At 48.6% G+C, this 12444-nt stretch overlaps 1 long non-coding RNA gene across 1 annotated transcript in view; it reads left to right on the forward strand.

The window, feature by feature from the left end:
* LOC109284895 (uncharacterized) overlaps positions 1-10823 on the forward strand; it is a 42778-nt gene extending 31955 nt beyond the window's left edge. The window contains exons 2-3 of the long non-coding RNA XR_009456307.1: positions 9884-9997; positions 10489-10823. This is a non-coding gene — a long non-coding RNA (uncharacterized LOC109284895). The remainder of the gene's footprint in view (positions 1-9883; positions 9998-10488) is intronic.
* The last annotated feature ends 1621 nt before the right edge of the window (positions 10824-12444 follow it).

The following is a 12444-nucleotide window of genomic DNA, read 5'->3' on the forward strand; positions in this document are numbered from 1 at the left end:
CCTGGCTTTTCAGGCTCCAGTCCACATGCCCAACTTGTCATGAACTTCCTCTACTTTTCCTATTTTCTCACCATGTCTCCTAAGCCAAAAACGTATGTCTTCTTCTTTTATTTGATAAGAGTACATCTGGATTGTAATCAGTCTCTTTCTCCTTGTGTCTCCCCCAGCAAATTGAAAAGCATGCAGCTGGGGATTTCTCATGGCCATCTTGAGCTGCTGCCAGAAATCAGATATGCTATTTGAATCCTTGAAGCCCAGTTTCCACTAGGGTAGCCACTGGTCCTGCTTTAAACCCTTTGTCTCCTGTCTGTTTCTAAATGAGAAATGGACTGCAAAAAGTCCCGTTTTTTAGTTCATTGATGGAAATACATGTCAATCATTTATCCTTGCGATTTTATTGGCTGTGCTTAGAGGTAGGGCAGTGCATAGCCAGGAGGAGCAGGGTTCCAAGCCAGCCAGGGAGGGAGGGAAGGAAGTGGCCTTTTTGTGGTGGCCCCACCCCTTGCTTCTGATTGGCTGAGGAGGCAGCAGCCCCCACCCTCACCCCTGATTGGCTGAGGGAGCTGGTAATTTCTCCTGCTCCCCTCACCAAGGGGATGTCATGTATTTTGGGGGTGGGTCAGTGGCCACCCTAGTTCCCCCTGTGCCCTGCCCAGCATGTAGATTAGCCACTGTAAATTTGTAAGGTTTACCTTCAGCAGGTCCTGTATGATTTGTACTAAGAAATCTTCTTCCTCCATTGGTAACTTTCCTGAGTGCAAATTTCCTGTCTTCACCCAGAATTTCACTGGGAAGCCTCTTCCCCTTGTCTCTATGTTGTCTTCTGGACTTATGAACTGGGATCCAGTGACTCCTGGTTTTGGGGTTCCCCACCCCACCATGTGAGCAAAGGGGTCTTTCAAGGTTCTATATCTGAACTGATAAGAATTTTTTTTTTGGTGGAGGGAGGGATATATATATATACACACACACGCTAGGGGTGTGCGAAGCAGGCCCTATTGAATTTGAATTCGGCCCGAATCGGGGACAGTGATTCACTTCGTTGATTTGGATCACTGTCCCTGATTTGATTCAGCTGAATCCAGATCTGAAGATTCGATGCAGATTTGGAGAATCAGTGATTCGGACAAAGATGCAGCTTTAAAAGTTTTTTTCTACATACCTCAAGGTACTAGTGTGGGTTCTGGACACTGCAATACTGGGGCAGATGCAACATCCCACAGGAGTGCAGGCAGGACCCCCCACATGCTTGGCAGTGAACCTGGAAGTGGACCGGAAGTTCTTCAGGCGTGGGGGGGCCCGTGATTGGCTGTGGGGGGATCCCGGGTGCCCCCTACACCCAGGAGGCACCAGTTGCTGAGCCGGGGTGGCACGGGGGGGCCCTCCAGCGCACTCCCCAGCAGACCTCGAAGTGGACTGGAAGTGCTTCTCGTTCACTTCTGGATCTGCTGCTGAGTGTGCTGGGGAGCCCCGCACACTCCTGTGGGATGCTCCATCCACCCCAGCATCTCAGCATTCATGAGCTGCCTGCTACCTAGAGGTATATAGAAAAAACATTTAAACCTGTGTTTATGTTCAAATCCCCAAATCTTTCCAAATCGAGTCAGAGGGTTCCAATTTGATTAGGACAGATTAAAGGGTGTCCTGATTCGATTCGGATTTGGAGATTCAGCCACTGAATTGGGCTGAATTTCTGCTGAGTCAAATCAGGGACTGAGGTTTCGCACAGCCCTTAGATAGATAGATAGATAGATAGATAGATAGATAGATAGACAGACAGACAGACAGACAGACAGACAGACATACACCTCTACTTTAACAATCCTGTTATGTGACTGGTCCAGTTCACTTAACAGTCCCTAACACATATATAGCATTACAGCATCCACTTCCTGTTACAATAACTTCACCCATGCACCCTTTAACCATAACAATCATGTCCAGCTACCTCTAATCCCCTTCCCCATCCCACCTCCCACCCTTTCTGTTCCCTTCACCAGTCCTTAGTCCACATCAGCTTCATCGTCATCCTCTTTTGCCCTGTTATCCTTGTTGCTCATCCCCTCTTTGACACTGTCGTTGTCTTCTTCCTCATCGCTGTCACTGTTGTTGTTATTTTCTTTGAAGGTCTTGCTCTTGAACAGTCTGTGCCAGTCTCCTCTCTTCCATTAGATTTCCACCATCTCCTCTCTATTGTCTTCTAGTGATTTTTTTTTTTCAGTACAACTATACTATAACTATAACTAACTATAACTAACTGTGGGGAGAAGTGGACACGCTGGAGGGCAGGAAACAACTACAAGCAGACCTGGACAGGTTGGACATATGGGCAGAAAACAACAGAATGCAATTCAACAAGGAGAAATGCAAAGTGCTGCACCTAGGGAGGAAAAATGTCCAGCATACCTACTGCCTAGGAAATGACCTGCTTGGTGGAATGGAAACGGGAAAGGGATCTTGGAGTCCTAGTGGACTCCAAGATGAACATGATTCGGCAGTGTGACAAAGCCATCAGAAAAGCTAATGGCACTTTATTGTGCATCAGCAGATGCATGACGAATAGGTCCAAGGAGGTGATACTTCCCCTCTATCGGGCGCTGGTCAGACCGCAGTTGGAATACTGCGTGCAGTTTTGGGCGCCACACTTCAAGAGGGATGTGGATAACCTGGAGAGGGTCCAGAGAAGGGCAACTCGTATGGTCAAGGGCCTGCAGACCAAGCCCTACGAGGAGAGACTAGAGAAACTGGACCTTTTCAGCCTCCGCAAGAGAAGGTTGAGAGGCGACCTTGTGGCTGCCTATAAGTTCATCACGGGGGCACAGAAGGGAATTGGTGAGGTATTATTCACCAAGGCGCCCCCGGGGGTTACAAGAAATAATGGCCACAAGCTATCAGACAGCAGATTTAGACTAGACATTAGGAAGAACTTCTTCACAGTTAGAGTGGCCAAGGTCTGGAATGGGCTCCCAAGGGAGGTGGTGCTCTCCCCTACCCTGGGGGTCTTCAAGAGGAGGTTAGATAAGCATCTAGCTGAGGTCATCTGAATCCAGCACTCTTTCCTGCCTATGCAGGGGGTCAGACTCAATGATCTATTGAGGTCCCTTCCAACCCTAGCATCTATGAATCTATATCTCACTCAGTCCCATCCTGACATGGTCCTTGACTGAAGGGGTTGTGTGGCTGTACATGCGCAGGTTCCTGGTCTTCCGCACGGTGTTCCTGACACAGAAGATGAACTGATTGAAGTGGGTTGTTGGTGTCCCTTGTTGCTTAGTCAGGTACTCATACAACACTGCCTCTCTGGTCATGGTCTTGACCCCTGTCACCATCATGAGGAGTAGGATTACCATCTTCCAAATCTCCTTGGCATATGGGCAGTACCAAAGGAAGTGGTCGGCTGTTGCCGTCTTGCTTGGGCAGGTTTCCCTGGGGCAGTTTGCTTGGCCTCTCTGCCCCTGTCTATGTCTCTAGGCCTGCACAGAGTACACAGTGTGTTACTTACCAGTTCAAGTCTCTGTGCTCCTTTTGCAGAAGATCCACTCCCACATGGCCTGGCAGCCATCACCAGGTAGTATGTCCATGGTTGACAATCTGTCTCTTGCCCTCACCACCTCCTGCACCTTCCAGTGGTTGGTCATAGTTGCTGGGGCCATATTATACAATTCATATTTGTTCTAGAAACCCTCTAGGGTCTTGTCCACAGTCCATGGCATCCCATTGGGCAGCATGTACACCCACGATATAGTCATAGATGTTAAGGTTGGAAGGGACCTTGGTAGGTCATAGAGTCCGACCCGCTATCCTGGGCAGGAGAGAGTGCTGGGGTCAGATGATCACAGCTATGTGCTTGTCCAGTCTCCTCTTGAAGACCCAAGGTAGGGGAGAGCACCAGCTCCCTTGGAAGCCCATTCCAGATTCTGGCAACCCTCACTGTGAAGAAGTTCTTTCTAATGTCCAACCTAAATCTGCTCTCCATAAATTTGTGGCTATTGTTCCTAGTTACTCCAGGGGGTGCCCTAGTAAGTTTATCAGGGGTGACCACCAGTATCTGGGGGAACTTTTGTTCACCAGAGCGCCCCAAGGGATGATGAGGTCAAATGGTCACAAACTACTACAAGATCGTTTCAGGCTGGACATAAGGAAGAATTTCTTTACTGTCCGAGCCCCCAAGGTCTGGAACAGCCTGCCACCGGAGGTGGTTCAAGCGCCTTCATTGAACACCTTCAAGATGAAACTGGATGCTTATCTTGCTGGGATCCTATGACCCCAGCTGACGTCCTGCCCTTTGGGCGGGGGGCTGGACTCAATGATCTTCCGAGGTCCCTTCCAGCCCTAATGTCTATGAGTCTATGAGACTCCTGCATCTAAGCATTTTGTGACCTGGTCATAAAAAGAAACAGGGTTAGTCAGGCAGGATCTACCTGCAATGAATCCGTGCTGATTTCCTTTCAGCATTATTTCCCCTGTTGGGCTCCCACAAATGTGATCCTTAATGATTTTTTCCAGAGTTTTCCCAAGAACAGAGGTGAAACTAACTGGCCTATAGTTTCCCAGTTCCTCCCTCCTCTCCTTTTTGAAAATAGAGACTAGATTGGCCCTTTTCCAGTCCTCTGGGACCTAACCGGAGCACCATGAGTGCTTGAATAGCTGTGCCAGTGGCCCTGCTATGACACTGGCCAATTCCTTCAGCACCTTGGATGAAGTTCATCCAGGCCTGCTGATTTGAATACATCCAGCCCCTCCAAGTGCCCCTCATGAAGTCTATGCTAACAGTTGGTAGGCTGGTGTCCCTCCTGTGTCTATCTATGATCCAATTGGGATATTTGTCTTGGTCTGTGTCTGGGAATACAGATGCAAAGAACTCATTGAAGAGCTCAGCTTTGTTCCCTCTCTCTGTCACCAATTGCCCTAGGTTGTCCTGTAGGAGTCCTGTAGGGGTCCCTGCACCTTCCTTTTGTTTCCTATATACCTGAAGGACTTTTTGTTGTCCTTAATTTTTGTTGCCAGTCTAAGTTCTAATTCTGCTTTAGCCTTCCCTGCAAATGCAAGCCAGGGAGGTATATTCCTCCTTGGTAGCTACCCCCTGTTTCCACAGCTGGTATACCTCTTTGTTTGTCCTTAGGCTTTCCCTGGATGTTCAGCCAAGAGGGCTTCTTGGCCCCTTTGCCCCCTTTTATGTGCAATGGGATTGTCTCCTTCTGTGCCCGTAGGATTGCTCCCTTGAGGATGACCACCCTTCCTGGACCCCCATTTCGCCAATGCTCTTGAGCTTTAACGCCTCACTAACTAAACTCCTGAGCACACTGAAGTTAGCCTTTCTGAAGTCTAGCACATCAGCCCTGCTGGTTAGTTTACCCACCCTTTGCCGTACAGTGAATTCAATCAATTGATGGTCACTATCCCCTAGTTCCTGCAGATTCCATACCAGTTCATCCCCTGTAGCTAACACCAAGTCCAGCAAGGCATTTCCCCTAGTGGGATCGCATACCTCCTGCATTAGGTTGAGGTCCTGTATGCAGGTTAAGAACCTATGTGAGCAGTTAGATTTGACTGACTGCTCCTCCCAGCAGATGTCAGGGTAGTTTAGGTCACCCATGACAACCGTATTTCTTGACCGTACAGCCTCTGAGAGCTGTCTGGAGAATTCCAGGTCTAGCTCATCCTCCTGGTGTGGCAGTCCATAGTAGACCCCCACTACCTAGTCCCTTTCCCCTGACCCCCTTATATCCTGATCCACAGTGCCTCAGTTTGGCCTTCCCCTGACCCCATCTAGATTTTAGAGGATGTATATTGTTCCTTAACATTTGTTAAGTTCTTAAGTTGTTCCTTTTCTGATTGGAGACATCTGTACCACCAGCTGTATAAACAAGGTGGAGACAGGCTGCCCAGGAGGAGTGGACAGTGCACCACAGCACATCCAGATCCTGCCGAGACCCAAGCCAGACACCCAAGTGGAGAGGGGTGGGATGAAGGGGAGGTAAGGAGCCCCACAGAAGAAACACTAGCCATGGCGCCCAGAGTTTGGAAGACACTGAACAACTGAGGTCCAGTGTAACCTCAAGTAACATCAAGTTGTGGCATCCCCTTATTCAACTGATGCTCCACACCCACTCCATCTACCAAGCTGGTTATGGCTTCCTTCTTAGTCTTCTTTAACCAGCTAAAGCAAGAAGACCACTCCTTCCCTTCCCCCCAGGAGGCTCAGGCTTGGATGATCTTCCTCCTGGCTTGTTCCCAATACCAGGTCCCATATGGCCTCCCTCATCTCCTAACCTGCAGTCATGTGCTTGTGCAGGCTCCTGTAATTTGTGGTTTAGGTGTTTGTGGTGCCTCCTCTAGAACTGAACTCACCAGCTGCTGACCTACTTTTGTCCTCTCCTTGATGCCGGCCCACCACTCTGTGTTCCAGTACCCAGCTCTGAGGGTCCTCCATCCTGTGTAGCACTGCTTGACCCACTGGGTCTTTTCATCTTCCAGGAGGCTCATATTTAGCTTCCATGCCCCTCTACCCCTCTTAGACTGCCCCTCTATCTCTGCCTGAACTGTTAAGTGGCAGTGGTCTGAGAAGCAGATGAGTGTGGATTTGGCTTTGACTGCTTTCCACCTCTTGGGAGGAAAACAAAGTCTATCCATGACTTGGTTTTTCTGGTGGGGTCTACCCGGGTGAAGTTTCCCCTGGGGCTCTGGGCTCCATTGCCCACATCCACCACAGCATGGTTGTTTATGAACTGCTTCAACAGCCTAGACAACCTGTCCAGGTCCACCTTTTGGGTTCTGCTTACCCTGTCTCCTTCATGGATGCAGTTGACACCCCTGCAATCACCACTGGCTGTGTACTAGACATTGTCACAGTCATATTTTCTAGAAAGGCTCACCTTTCTTCCCTGCTGGCCAGGGCATAAACATCGAGCAGGTCAAGCTCCCCTTCCTCTGTTTGGAAGATAGCTTGTATTAATTTGCCTGCAACAATTTTTGTGTGCTGCAGGAGATGCATTCTATCTCCTTCAGGAAAATTGTGACACCGGCCACCCTATTGTTATCTGCTCCACTCCATGTGGTCAGACCAGGAGGCCGGCATTTCTCAAACAAACAGTTGTTTTTGGAACTGGGCAACCCTTACTCCTGGAGGCAAATGATGTCTGCTTGTAGCTGGTCCAAACATTGCTGAATGGTATCCCATGTTTCCTTCTTTACTAGACTTCTCACATTCACTGAGGCTATTTGTATCCCCATTACAAAGGTTGTGCAGGGGAAGGAGTGGCTGCCACCTTCCCTTTTTCACTCGTTGGCCTGATTCTTTGCCCAAGTTTAGGTTCAGGCTTTTCTCCAGCCATCCGGGGTCTCTCTTTTGGGTTCTTTTTTCTTGGGGAGGATGCAGGGTGCTACCAGGGACCTCTTTCTTGGACCTACTTATTTCCAGTCACCCTGTTCCATTTCCTCAGTCCCTGAAGGTTACCACCTTCATCTTGTAGTTAGGGTCCTTTGCCATTTCTGGAAGCCTCTCTGCATCTCCTTTTGGAGTGCTTGCCCCCCCCCCTTTTTCCTTCCCTTGCTCTTTCACTGGACTTGCCAGGCCCTTAATCATTAGCTGTATCTATTTCAGGTTTTCTTTGTAGACTTGGGAGTGGGGCAGGTCTTCCTCTTCTGGGTCCCCACTTTGTTTCCTTTTGCCTGCTCCTTCCACCCCCTGACTCTGAGTTACTGCTGGGGGGGCTGAATGGGGTGGGGAGGGGTGGGACCACTGGGGCTGCTGTGGTCTCCTCTTTCTTTGTGTTTTGTACCCTGTTCACATGGGTTTTGCAGCAGTCTTTAAAGACGTGCCCCTCCCCCCCACACAAATTGCAGCACCTCTCTTTCTCACACTCCTTGGCTACATGTCCTTTATCTTTGCATATGGCACATATTTTTGTTTTGCTACCAGGTGCCCCTGCTCCCTACACTTGTGGCAGAGCTTGGGCTGCCCCTGACAGTACACAAAGTCCCTGTGGGGGCTGTAACAGGGCACTGGGATGTGCCTGCTCCTTTAAGAGAGCAAGAAGCCCGAGAGGCTGCTTGCATGTGGCAGAGGGGAGCTAATGAGGGACTCATTTGACCAGAAGAGGGATCAGGCTGGAGTTATATAAGCTCAGAGCCTGCACCAGTCAACTAGTCTCTCCCCAGCAACCATGAAGTGAGGAGCTCCTGGCTGCAGGGTTCCTGCAGGGACCTGGAGTTAGCTAAACATCACTGGGTTTACAGTCAAGTGGTCTTTGCTTATGTTAAACCTCTAAGGGGTTTGAGGTATGCATCAGAGGGCTGAAATGCTTTTTGTTTATTTAAGTTGCACAGGTAGCTTATCCTTGACTCCCACTGTGGCAGGCTCAAGGCCTATTTACAGAACTAGTGACCCAGGAGCCCTCAGACTGAGACTGGGGTCCAGTACAGGTCCAGGAGCCTAGGAAAAGGCTGAGGGTCCACATGCCCAGGGAAGGCCTGAGCCAGGCCAGAAGGTCCACGAGCCCAGAGTAGGCTAAGCCAGACTAGATGGTCTGAGAGCCCAGAGGAGGGGCTGCATGCAGGACCCAGGGGTCCAAGAGCCCGGAGGAGGGGCTGTGTGTGGGACCAGGGGCTTTAGTGTTCCAAGGGAGATGATGTAAGGGACCTGGGGGTCCGATGGCCCAAGGAGGCCGAGTGTATAAAAATAGTTAACATTAAAAAAAGAGAACATCCACAAGGCTTGGGGCATGGTGTAGGGGAGAAAAAGGAGCCACACAACTTGCCCTTAAGGCTACAGGTGCCCTACAGGGGCCTATTCAGGCCAAGAGGGACCTATCAGGCCTTAGGGCTGGATTGAGGCTAGTGGGGGCTCATGAGACCCAGTGGAAAATTATTAGGATTGGGCTCACTCTAACGTTTGTTGGCAGCCTCCCATAATCAACCTTTAATATTAAGAACAAGGTGTGGTGGGAGAGCAACATTAAGAGTCTGAGCCAGGCAGGAGCTGCAGGGCCACCAGGGGGCATCACTGCTGCCTCCATGGCCACCAGCCTGTGGCGGGGGCCCAGGGAAATCACTGGGGGAAGGGGTTGCAGCACACCTGAGTTCCCAGGGTTGCTTTTCAGCATTACTTTTACCTTCTGGGCTCCAGGCCATAATCTCACTTTCTCCATTCTCCCCACAGTGCCTTTGGAGCCAAAATTGCACATCCTCCTCTCCTAGCTCACCAGTGAACACTTGGATCATTACCATTCTTTCCTTCCATGCGTCTCCTCCAGCAAATTCAAAAGCCCCCATTTTGGGATCCCCCCGGCCGGTTAGAGCAGTTGCCAGAAATCTGCTCAGCTCTCTGGATTCCTGAAATGCAACTCCCATTCTGACCTGCCCAGTGTGCAAATTAGGTCCTGCAATTTTTTTCATGACTACCTTGATCAGGTCTCACATGTTCTTCAGTGCACAGTCCTCTCTTTCCATCTCATCCAGGATCTTTCCTGAGTACAGGTATCCAGACTTCACCTGGAACCTCACTAGGTAACTTCTTTTTGCTGCCATGTTCTTTTAGCTCCTGACCTGGGGTCCTGGGACTCCTGGAATCAGGGTCCTTGCTCTCCCCCTTCCCTCCCCCCAAAAAGCATTTTACAGTCATGCTTAATGTTGGCTGCATTTAATAAGCTTCATAGCTGACTTCCATTGGTGAGTGCATGTTGCTTTTGGCAACAGTTTAATACTAGACAGTATATTTAATAAAATTTTCTTGTATGCATTTATAAGACGAGGGGCTTTTTTTCCTATGCCAACTGGGGAGAAAAAGCATGTCTTGTATTCAAGTAAATTCAGTATCACCTGATGTATTTTCAGCTTCTCTCCTCTCCTTTTCTTTTTTTAACTATTTTGTCTTACAATACAGAGCAGCGTACCAAGTTTGAGTGGTTCTGGCACTGAGGGCTCAGGGGCTGATATCCCATATTGTACAAAGCCTCAGTAAAACTGCTTCTTCATATCTTCAGGCAATACAATACCTGTGAGTATAATCAAATATCGGTATACCCCGCCATGGGCAACTGGTGCCTCCTCGCTCCGGTGGGGGGCACTAGCAGCTGATCATTGACCGGGGGGGGGGGGGGGGGGGCGGGGGGAGATCCAGTGGCCGATTGCCAACCCCAGAAGCGCCAGCAGCAAACTAGAAGTGCCACCAGCACTTCTCAGGGGGGGCATCAGGCAGAGCTCCCCACTTCCTGACTGGAGGGGGCCAAATTCCATGCCCCACCATGTGTCACCTATGCACCTTGCTTCAGAAAACTGTGGTTGTACTGTGCAGTGATTACACTGGGGCCAGTGGACTAGCATATTTTGAGGGTGAAATGTAGCATTCTTCTCACAGCATAGAGCATTATCATACTTTGCAATACAAGTAACTGCAAAGAAAGCAGTATCTGTTGCTGGAAGATGGCAGAATATAATTCCCCAAGATTATTCCCCACTTTTAGTTTCTCTCATTCCTTGGATTTACAGAACAGCAGAGACTTCCTATGCCTGAAGAAGGGTGACTGAGCCTGAAAGTTTGCAAAGAACACTACTCAGTTGGTCTAATAAAAGATATCACATCTACTCAAAGAACTTTGCCTGCCTATTCCCCAAGATGGCATTCATCCAGAACACCAAACCTACTTTTCCAGCTCTAAAACTACTTTTTGAAAAATCAAAAGAATCTAGGACTTGGATTTTCTGTCCCATCAGAAATACAGCCCTTAGAGCACTGACAACTTGTGTTTTACTTTCCTTTTAAAAAAAAGCTGTAGGAAGAACTATGGTTTCCCTTCTAGATTAAAAGAAAATGAGTAATTATGCTTTGCAAATGGACTTAATTCTGTATGTGAATACCACGAGGAATACCCAGATTTGAGGTGATTTCAAGAAGCTAACTGCCAGGAGGACTCAATGTTTAAAATATATGCCTGGCTATGTCCTGCTGCCACCTGCAACAGCATGTGTCCCCAAGGCTGCACACCTGCCAGACCCAGATAGGAACTGCATGGCCACAGCAGGGGCATCTGCACCTCTGGGCCAGCTGCCAGTGGGCTGTGGCTGCACAGTTGCCCTTTGTGTAGCACTACTGCCATGTTGCCACTGCCCTGCCATTTGGGCAGCTATTGCCTGGAAGATGTTCTCAATGTGGTGGCCTGCAGTAGGTAGAGGGTGCAGGGAACTCTCAGTTAGGGCTGCTTCAGCAATCCAGCTGGCACAAGGGATACCCCAGAAGCTCCTGAAAGCAAGTAGTCCTGAGCTGCTTGCCAGGGCAGCTTTTTATGCTGCTGGAGCCAGCACAGGGCAGGTTTTCATACTGCTGGGCCAGCACAGGTGCTGGCCCCAGGCTTTAACTCCCCCTGGCTGCAGATCTGGGAGGAGTTCAGCCGGATTATTTTGCCCCAAGTGGCACAACTTGCCCCACACCAAAGTGCATGTCTGGGCACATGAGCTGAGGCAAAAATCCTCAGCTCAAGTTTGTGCTGCTCCTATTTGAGCTGCTTCAAGTGCATGTGCCTGCATGTGTGGACGTGCCCTAGGATTCTATTTCTGGTTCTGTCTTATTGCTTCACATAAATTGCACATGTAGACATGTCTTCTGTGACTCAGTGACAGAACCAGAAATAGAACCCTAACATTTTGATCTAGGCCCCCTCCAGATATCACATTTTTTGGTTATTGCTCTGGAGTTTATTGCTCCCAGGCACACTGAGCATGCTCCCTGGACTGCAGCAAGTTGAGCTGGGCAGGATAATATTTGCATTTACAAGTACTATGCTGCTGCAAAGTTAATTAGTTTACTCCAGCCCAATAGGGATGCACGTGTAGACATGTGATATTCACTGAGGAGCTAATTAGTCTACTTCTCAGTAAACATCTCGGGTAGACATACCCAGAATGGCCTTTACCCAACATATATTCAACCTTGTCTATACTGGAGGTTTCAGCCATTGTTGACTAGTTACCAATGCTGTAGTAGCCCTGGAAAGATTTGGCCAGCAGACAATGCTACAAAATGTTTACATTTAAAGCCAGGATTTTTTAACTTTAATATTAAACATAAAATTAACAAGGAGAAGTATGAGGGCTTGGTTTCTGGTATCATACCGTGAGATATTAAAATGTAACAATCAAGAATTTTTACTATGCAAACTAACATTTTCAAGGATGCAAATTATAGTTCTCTGGTTCCCACCACGTCTTCAGAAAATATGCTTTCTCTTTCCAAATGGTAATTTATTTTTTAAAGAATGTGTACAACATAATTTTGTCTCCTGATCAAACCAAGTTTGCATGTGGACCCACTTTTTTCAGCTCAGCACCATCTTTCCATTGCTGAATGATGCCTGCCTCCAGCCCCAATAAAAAAGGTGAAAAAGTTCAGAAAAAACTGTTTCAGAAACAGATTCAGTTTAATTACAGGGCAATGTTTTCTTGGCAACA

Source organism: Alligator mississippiensis, chromosome 13 (assembly GCF_030867095.1).
Source record: "Alligator mississippiensis isolate rAllMis1 chromosome 13, rAllMis1, whole genome shotgun sequence".
In the NCBI taxonomy this organism is placed as follows: Eukaryota; Metazoa; Chordata; order Crocodylia; family Alligatoridae; genus Alligator; species Alligator mississippiensis.